This window comes from Zea mays, chromosome 5 (assembly GCF_902167145.1).
Source record: "Zea mays cultivar B73 chromosome 5, Zm-B73-REFERENCE-NAM-5.0, whole genome shotgun sequence".
NCBI classification, from domain to species: Eukaryota; Viridiplantae; Streptophyta; class Magnoliopsida; order Poales; family Poaceae; genus Zea; species Zea mays.
In genome coordinates, this window is record NC_050100.1 from 153,851,473 (window position 1) to 153,859,338 (window position 7,866).

At 44.6% G+C, this 7,866-nt stretch overlaps 1 long non-coding RNA gene across 1 annotated transcript; it reads left to right on the forward strand.

Annotated features, from left to right (window-relative positions):
* Window positions 1–314: 314 nt before the first annotated feature.
* LOC109939545 (uncharacterized) lies at window positions 315–871 on the forward strand. The gene is made up of 2 exons (XR_002262026.3): window positions 315–438; window positions 534–871. It is a non-coding gene; the product is annotated as an uncharacterized lncRNA (long non-coding RNA).
* Window positions 872–7,866: the final 6,995 nt, after the last annotated feature.

Here is a 7,866-nt window from a genome sequence, read left to right on the forward strand (position 1 = left end):
ACAATCCACATCGTCGTCTTCACAGTCGTCCCGTTCACGATCAGCAGCCCATGAGATAGAGCTTGCGGTGTTGCGTCAACAGGCAGAGTACCATCAATCAGTCTTGAGGGAACAATTGGAGTACCAGAGGCAACAATCTGAATACCAGAGACAACAAGCCGAGTACCAGAAGAAGAGGGACGAGTATTATGCAAGCCTCCAGGCCTAAAATCAAGCTCTTCTCTCGGTAAGTTGAAGTAACATTTTGTAGCTTATTTTGCAAAACACTTGATGTGTATCTTGTTTGCTCAACAATGACTTGTATATAATTTGTAGCAACTAGCCCAACAAGCGGGCGTCCCGATGCCGACATATGGGATGCCGCCTCCGGACTTTGCACTGCCAATGCCAATGTTGGCGCCTCCACCACCGCCTCCGCCTCCGTCACAATTCCCTATGGTATGTACACATATGCGTGTGTGACATGTTCATAGATGTCTTATGTGTTTAAATGAACAACTGAGTGGTTACTATTTCATGTGCTTGTGTTATAGGGATTTCAGACACCACCCGCTTCAGTTGCCGCACCTGGAGATGGGTCTGGTCAGGACGACACAACACATTCGTGGGTGAACAATCTTTTCAGCACGCATAGTCCAGCCGGAGGAGGTGGCGATGGATATGAGTGATAATGATGTAAAACACTTGTTGAAACCTTTCATGTGAAAGCCTACCCGTCGAATAATGTTCATTTTGGAGTTTGGACAACTATGTTTATGTAAACACTTATTGCAACCATTTGGAACTATGTTGTTATGTTAAATTTTGTGAATGTGAATGCTTATGTGATTATATTTGTGAATGTGTATACTTATGTGAGTATATTTGTTAATGTGAATGTGTATATGTGTATGAAATCTGTTTTGTATTTGCAAATGTCAGATTTTTTAAATTTCAGATTTTTGTGCAATTTCTGAAAAACGTTATATCCGACGGCTTTACCGTCGGACATATGCTATATGTTATGTCCGACGGCTTTAAACCGTCGGACATAACAGCTGTGGGCCCAGGCAGCGAGTAAAACGGTTACGCCGCCTTATCTCCGACGGTTCGATGGGGCCGTCGGACATAGCGTATGTCCGACGGCAGCCGTCGGACATAATGCTATTTCCGACGCATTATCCACGACGGCTTAAAACCGTCGGAGATAAGTTAATGCCGTCGGACATAGCTTATCTCCGACGGCTTAGTTCTTATGTCCGACGGTTTTAGCCGTCGGAAATTTCCTCGTTTACTGTAGTGCATCTGATCCATGACAAGCCAAAAAAAACATGCCAAGGCGATTGGTGAGATACTGTTTGGTTTGCTATCTGAGTTGCCATACTTTGTCTAACTTTTCTGCCTAAGGTTAGTTATTCAATTCGAACGACTAACCTTAGGCAAAATATGGCGCAGAGTTAGCCACGAACTAAACAGGCCCACTATGGTGGTGGCCGCGCCAGCCGTCACCACGAAAACGAAAATAAAAATTAAAAATGGGATTTTTAAATCTATGCTCTATTTTAGCATCAATTCTCAATTTTGCCTTTCTTTGTAGTAATGGATGAAACGATTTTACTACTAGAGAAAGACAAAACTAAGCAGTAGTGATGGATAGTGGACACGAATTTATAAGTCTCAAAATTTTTAGGAGCGGTTATCTAGTCGCTCTTACAAATTAAAACATGTTTATAGAAGCAGTCGATAATCTAAGCTATCCCTAAAAGTTTTTTTAAGGGTGGGTACTAGCCTCCTCTACAAATATGTTTTCTAGGGTCACTTATATCTAAGTCCTCTCTAGAGATTATTTCAGGCAACTTGTAAAGCTTCACCTTAGGTTCCATATATATATATATATATATATATATATATATATATATATATAAGCATATGTCTTTTAGACTACCTAGGAATTCTTTGTATGCCATCCTCATCCTTATCAAGTGGATACATGACCTAAGCCATTCCTTCCTTGATATCAATGACAATACACATCCAACAATTGTTGCACCAATTGAATCATAGAAAGAGATAGGCTCTACCTCGTACTGCAAAAATAATGTGTGTTCAAAAAGAGTCCATGATATAGTCAAACCTACTAAAACATGTAGGGTATACATATGACCTCTATCTTGCATTCTGGAGAAAGACCTTGCAACATACTCTAAAAATTTATATATAGGATGCCTTCATTATTGCTTTCTTTTGAATTTCTTTTTTGTCTACATTAGTCTTTCCACTAGCTAGGTCTATGCTATTCAACGCCCATTTGTTGGGGTAATTAATCAATATCACTACAGGAAACGCCTAAATTTTCGTGGGCCAAAAACCCACGAAAATAAGCCTAAACCGACGAAAATATAGTATTTTCGTCGGCCTGCCGACGAAAATAGCCGCCGAAAATAAGTTCGACGAAAATAGGCGTCTATTTTCGTCGGTACCGACGAAAATAACCTATTTTCGTCGGCTTTCGCAAAACCGACGAAAATAGTGAGTCGCCCATTTATTTTCGTCGGCCGGGAGTGGCCGACGAAAATACGCCAGGATAGTTTCGTCAGCCTTGGTAGTGGCCGACGAAAATATCCTGGGAACATATTTTCGTCGGCCTAGGTGGTGGCCGACGAAAATAGCCTGGGAACATATTTTCGTCGGCCACCACTGAGGCCGACGAAAATTGATGGTTCCCCCCCCAAAACAGATTTTTCTGCACCTATTAATAATTCACAGCAATATACACAATATCACATATACAGATTCACAATTACATAATTCACAAAACACATTCACATATACATAAATAGTCCATTCACATAAGTTTAGAGTATCCATAAGTCCAAAAGTCCATTGTCCATTCAAATACACAATTCACAAAACTCTAGTCCATAAGTCTAGAGTCCATAAGTCCATAAGCTACTAACTACTCACTACTCACTCCTCACTGATCACTCCGGCGGGCTGTGGGAGTTTTGGCCACTCCCTCCTCCGCCACCAGGAAGGTGGCCACTCCCTCCAGCACCATGGACGAGGAAGTCTTGGACGTTGACACCACCCTCCGATCCATGAGCATGTGACGCTGAACCCTGCAATTCATCAATCATTCAAATAAGGCTGTATACATATACATTGCTGTGTTTGGTCAATATTTGCATAAAAGTAAACATGGAACGTCACCTGTGATCCATGGTGAGGAGGAGGCTGTGCATGCATCCACGGGTACTGTTGTGGTGGCCACCCCAGAGGTGGTGGCACCCACCCCGTCGGTGGCCACGCTTGAAATGGCTGAGAGCCCGCCGGTGGCTGGGAGACCGGTGGCACCCATCCCGGGACTGGCTGCGATCCTTGGGGTGGAGGCGTCCAAGTGCCTAGAGGTGCCTGCGTCCACCCAACACCAGTCCACTGTGGCTGCGACGCTGGAGCTTGTCCTGGCCACTATCCCCATCCTTGTGCCTGCGAGCCATTTTTGATAATAAAGAAAGAGTTGCTATGGAATTGAAGTGTTCAGATAGTGTTACCTGGGGAGGGCGAAAAGCGGGCAAGTTCATATCAGGGCCGAGTCTAGTAGTCATTTCCTGCAAATGGATGCAACGTTAGAATCGCAACATTATACTTTGAATTCAATGACGACACGTGATGAGATAGACGAATTACCTGAAAATAAGAAGCCATATATTGCGTTAGCTGCCCAACCTGCTCCTGCGCTGCTCGAGCCTGCTCCTGTGCTGCTCGAGCCTGCTCCTGTGCTGCCCGAGTCTCCTCCTCCAGCTGAGCCTCTCGAGCAGACCTGGAGGAGCGAGAACTCCCTCCCGAAGACGATGCCTTCCCTTGACCTAATGTCCTGTTGTACTCCACAACGCCGGTGCCAAAGGCAAACCTGCATGATGCACATAGTTGAGCCATTAAGTGGACACATTCTTGTTAATGAAATCGTCGAATCAAACACAAACACCTCACCTGCCATGCTTTCTACCCCCACCACTGTGGTACAACGCCGAGGCATCTAAGTCTGAATGCATCCAGTCAAAGTCAGGCCCATGGCGTTGAGTCATTTCCTCCCCATATGCATTCTGCAAAGAAAGTTAGAGTTGGAGTTAAACACAAAACATGCAATTTAATTCGTAAATACAAACTTGTTTACCATTTTCTCCCTTGCCGCCTCACTGCATAGCACATCAGGGTTCGCCGGATCAGGGCCACGGTGACCACGGACGTAAACCTCCATAAAACTTGGAGAAACGCCACTTTCAGCTTCCTGCATGAAAAACAAGAGTTAAACCATATAATTTTCATAGATGTAACATACAAGTTTGATTTATATACTTACCATGCGGCGTGCGGTACCAAGGTGTCCATCGGCGCCGTACCTGTGCCCCGGTCCTTCAGTGCCACGGTTGGCACGGTGCTTGTTGGACTCTGCAATCCACTCAGGCGACGCCCATCTCTTAGCCAACCATCTCCAGGCTTCCATGTCCTTCGACAGCCAATCCACAATGCTCTCCAGGTACTGCTCCTCTGTGAGGTAGATCTCATTGGCCCCTAATGCTTTGCTCATTTTCTGACCCTTTATCTTCTTGTAGTAGTAGTTGACGGCCGCGATGCGAGCATTGTACATGGCATCCTTGATTATCTTATCAGCGCACTTCCGAAAGTGCCTCTTCACACGTGTCCACTGAGCCTGATCCTCCTCGATGTCATCCGGCAATTGGAACCTCCCCTACATATCAATGGAGAAGTTAAGTTAAAGTAAGATTAGGAGAAGCAATAATTCAATGAATTGCTTATATACGAAAGTAAACTCACCCAGAACTCGTCCCACACAGCCACCTGACAAGTCCTTCGTTTTTTTTCCGAACTTCCCCCTCCGCTACTGCTTTCCCCTGACTCCCCTGGCTCGACATAGTCCTTTAGACCCCAGTCAGCCCACTGCATAGCCGCGAACCTCTCACCATTGAGCTCCACCATGCCAGGGTAGTAGAAGCGACAGAGGCTACCCAACACCGCGTTCACCTTGGGACGTCTGCCTGTACCGTCCCAAGTCAAGTCTTCCCATGACCTACAAAAATTAATAAAACAAGTAAACTAGTGCAATCACGTTCACATTAAAAAATTAACACAACAGCAATAAGCCCCACCATTCTCCATGCGGCCGGATGAGCCTCCTCTCGGCAGGTCTCGGACCAAGCGCATTGCTCTTCTTATACCTAAGTATACAAGTAAATTCAATATGATGGAATGATTAGAAACTAATATCAATTAAACTAATATGCATAATAATACCTGAAGGACGTAGAACCATCTGACGCGTCGCCCGCGCTGCCTGCCCCCATTGGGTCAACCTCCTCATCCTGCTCACCCTCGTCATCCTGCTCACCCTCCTCACCCTGCACATGAGCATCCTGCTGAGGAGTCTCCTGCTCACCCTCCTCACCCTGCACTTCGTCTAGACAGTCGAGAAGTTGCTGCTGCCTCTGTCGGCTCTGTGAGGTGCCCTGAAAAAGCCCACTGCCCGAGCTGTCCTCGCTGGCCGCGCTGCCCCCACTCCTCCTCGATCTCCTATGCTTGAACATGTTCAACTGTAGATAAATTAATGTCAAACCACAGTATATGAAACAAATAATATGAAAATTAATAATGTGGAAATTGGAATACATAGCTTAATTGATTAACTAAAAGAAACATACTAATCAAAAGTCATCCGCATCCGATGATGCTTCTTCGGCTCGTTGTTTATTCATACGCTCTTGATTTCGTTGGATCCTTACTGATCTTCTAACGACGACAGGTCGTTTGCGCTTTGACCTAGGTTCTTCAATTAAGTCGCTTGAATTGCAACAGAGATTTTCAAGTCCTTCTCCATTGGTCACATGGAATCGGTGAGCTATGTCTTGATTCGACGCCGCTTCTGGTTGAAAAACAGCATCATCGTTGTCCCTGCTTGTACTCACGTAGTCAGCACTCTCTGGAGCGACGACTTGTGGGTTGACTTTGATTGCAACCCACCAAGCCTTAAGGCTTGGGTGAGGATATGGCAGGTAGTACACCTGTTTTGCCTGATTTGCAAGGACAACATCGCTCATACTGCTCGGAATCCTAGAGCTATGCTTCACCTCGACATTACCATACTTGTCGACACGAGTCCCACTATGAGCATCAAACCAGTCGCACTCGAAAAACACGACTTTAAGTTCTTTGGGGCCATCGAAAATCAACTCTACAATGTTTTGAAGAACACCGTAATAGTCCACTACTTTGTCATCGTCAACATATGAACTTGCCAACACACCACTATTGGTGGTGGCTGCCAATGGTCGACTCTTCTCCAATTTCGCGGTTCGGAAGCGATATCCATTTACATCATAGCGAGTATAGTTTCGGACGGACACAGAGGTATGTGCCATTTGCTGCAAGTCCGGGTGCACAGAGTTTTTGGAAACCTATACAAGTAATTAGTATATGCATTATATCTTCCAAGTCCAAAATTCAAAGATTAAGTATGGACAATGAGAGAACGACAATTACTAACATAATTACGAAACCACTGCACGAAGTTTGGTCCACCTTTCAACCCATCACGTCGAAGATTTTCTAATTGGATGGCCGTAGGTTTACTAGTAGATTTCCAACATTCTTCATCAAACATGCTGGTCATATTACAAACATGGAGATTACACACTATAGAAATTATGAGATGAGAAAATGGACGTAACTATGAGGAAAACTTACTCGAACGCCTCCTGTGTGCTGTCAATATTGCTATACATATATAGCATTAGCGTGTTCAAATCTGATGCTTCAATGTGACGTACACTCCCTTTTCCAACTGCTTTACCCGGATTCGCAAAAATTTGAAGGGTGCTTTGGGGTGATTCATTATCGACATGAAGTCGCACTGAAGGCGCAAACACATTGTTGGCTCGAGCGAAATACCTGGTTGAGAATTGAGATATCTCCTTAAGGGCAAAAGCCTCCGCAATACACCCTTCGACTCTAGCCTTGTTCCGAACAGACGCCCTGAGCTTTTTCAACGCCCTTTCTATAGGATACATCCACCTGAATTGCACTGGTCCGCCTACCAAAGCTTCCCAAGGCAAATGCACAATTAGATGTTGCATCACATTGAAGAATCCTGGCGGGAAAACCTTTTCAAATTTACAAATAAGAATTGGAATTTCTTTCTCAAATTTCTGCATCAACCTCTTCGATACCGTCTTTGCGCATACTTCCCTATAGAAGTAACTCAACTCTGCAAATATGCTCCAAAGCTCATCCTTAAAATAGCCTCGAAACATCACGGGCATCAGCCTCTCCATAATAATATGGTAGTCATGGCTTTTCAAACCGATCAATTTACCGGTCTTCAGATTGACTGCCCGTTTCAGATTTGCCGCATACCGATCTGGAAATTTCAGATTCTTCAACCACTTAAATATTTCTTTCCTTTCATCCGGCTTGAGGCAGTAATCAGCTCGCGGCCTACTTTCATGCCCTTTATCGCTTACTTTCAACTCGAGCATTGGCCTCTTACAAATTTCAGCCATGTCTTTTCTTGCCTTCATATTATCTTTCGTTTTATCAGTCACATCGAAACATGTGCTTATGATGCTTTCAGCAACGTTACGCTCTTGGTGCATCAAGTCTATGTTGTGCGGCATGATCAAGGCTTTTGCATATGGAAGCTCCCATATTGATGAAATATGGGTCCAATTATGGTCCTCCCCGTAGCCTTGGAACCTATCATTTTCTCCTTGCTTCAGACAAGCATGCCATGCCATTATCTGCGGTGCAGTTTGCCTCTTTGGTGGCCCATTTCTGATTTTGGCTCCACCTCTGAATGCAGTAAGCGAATTCCTA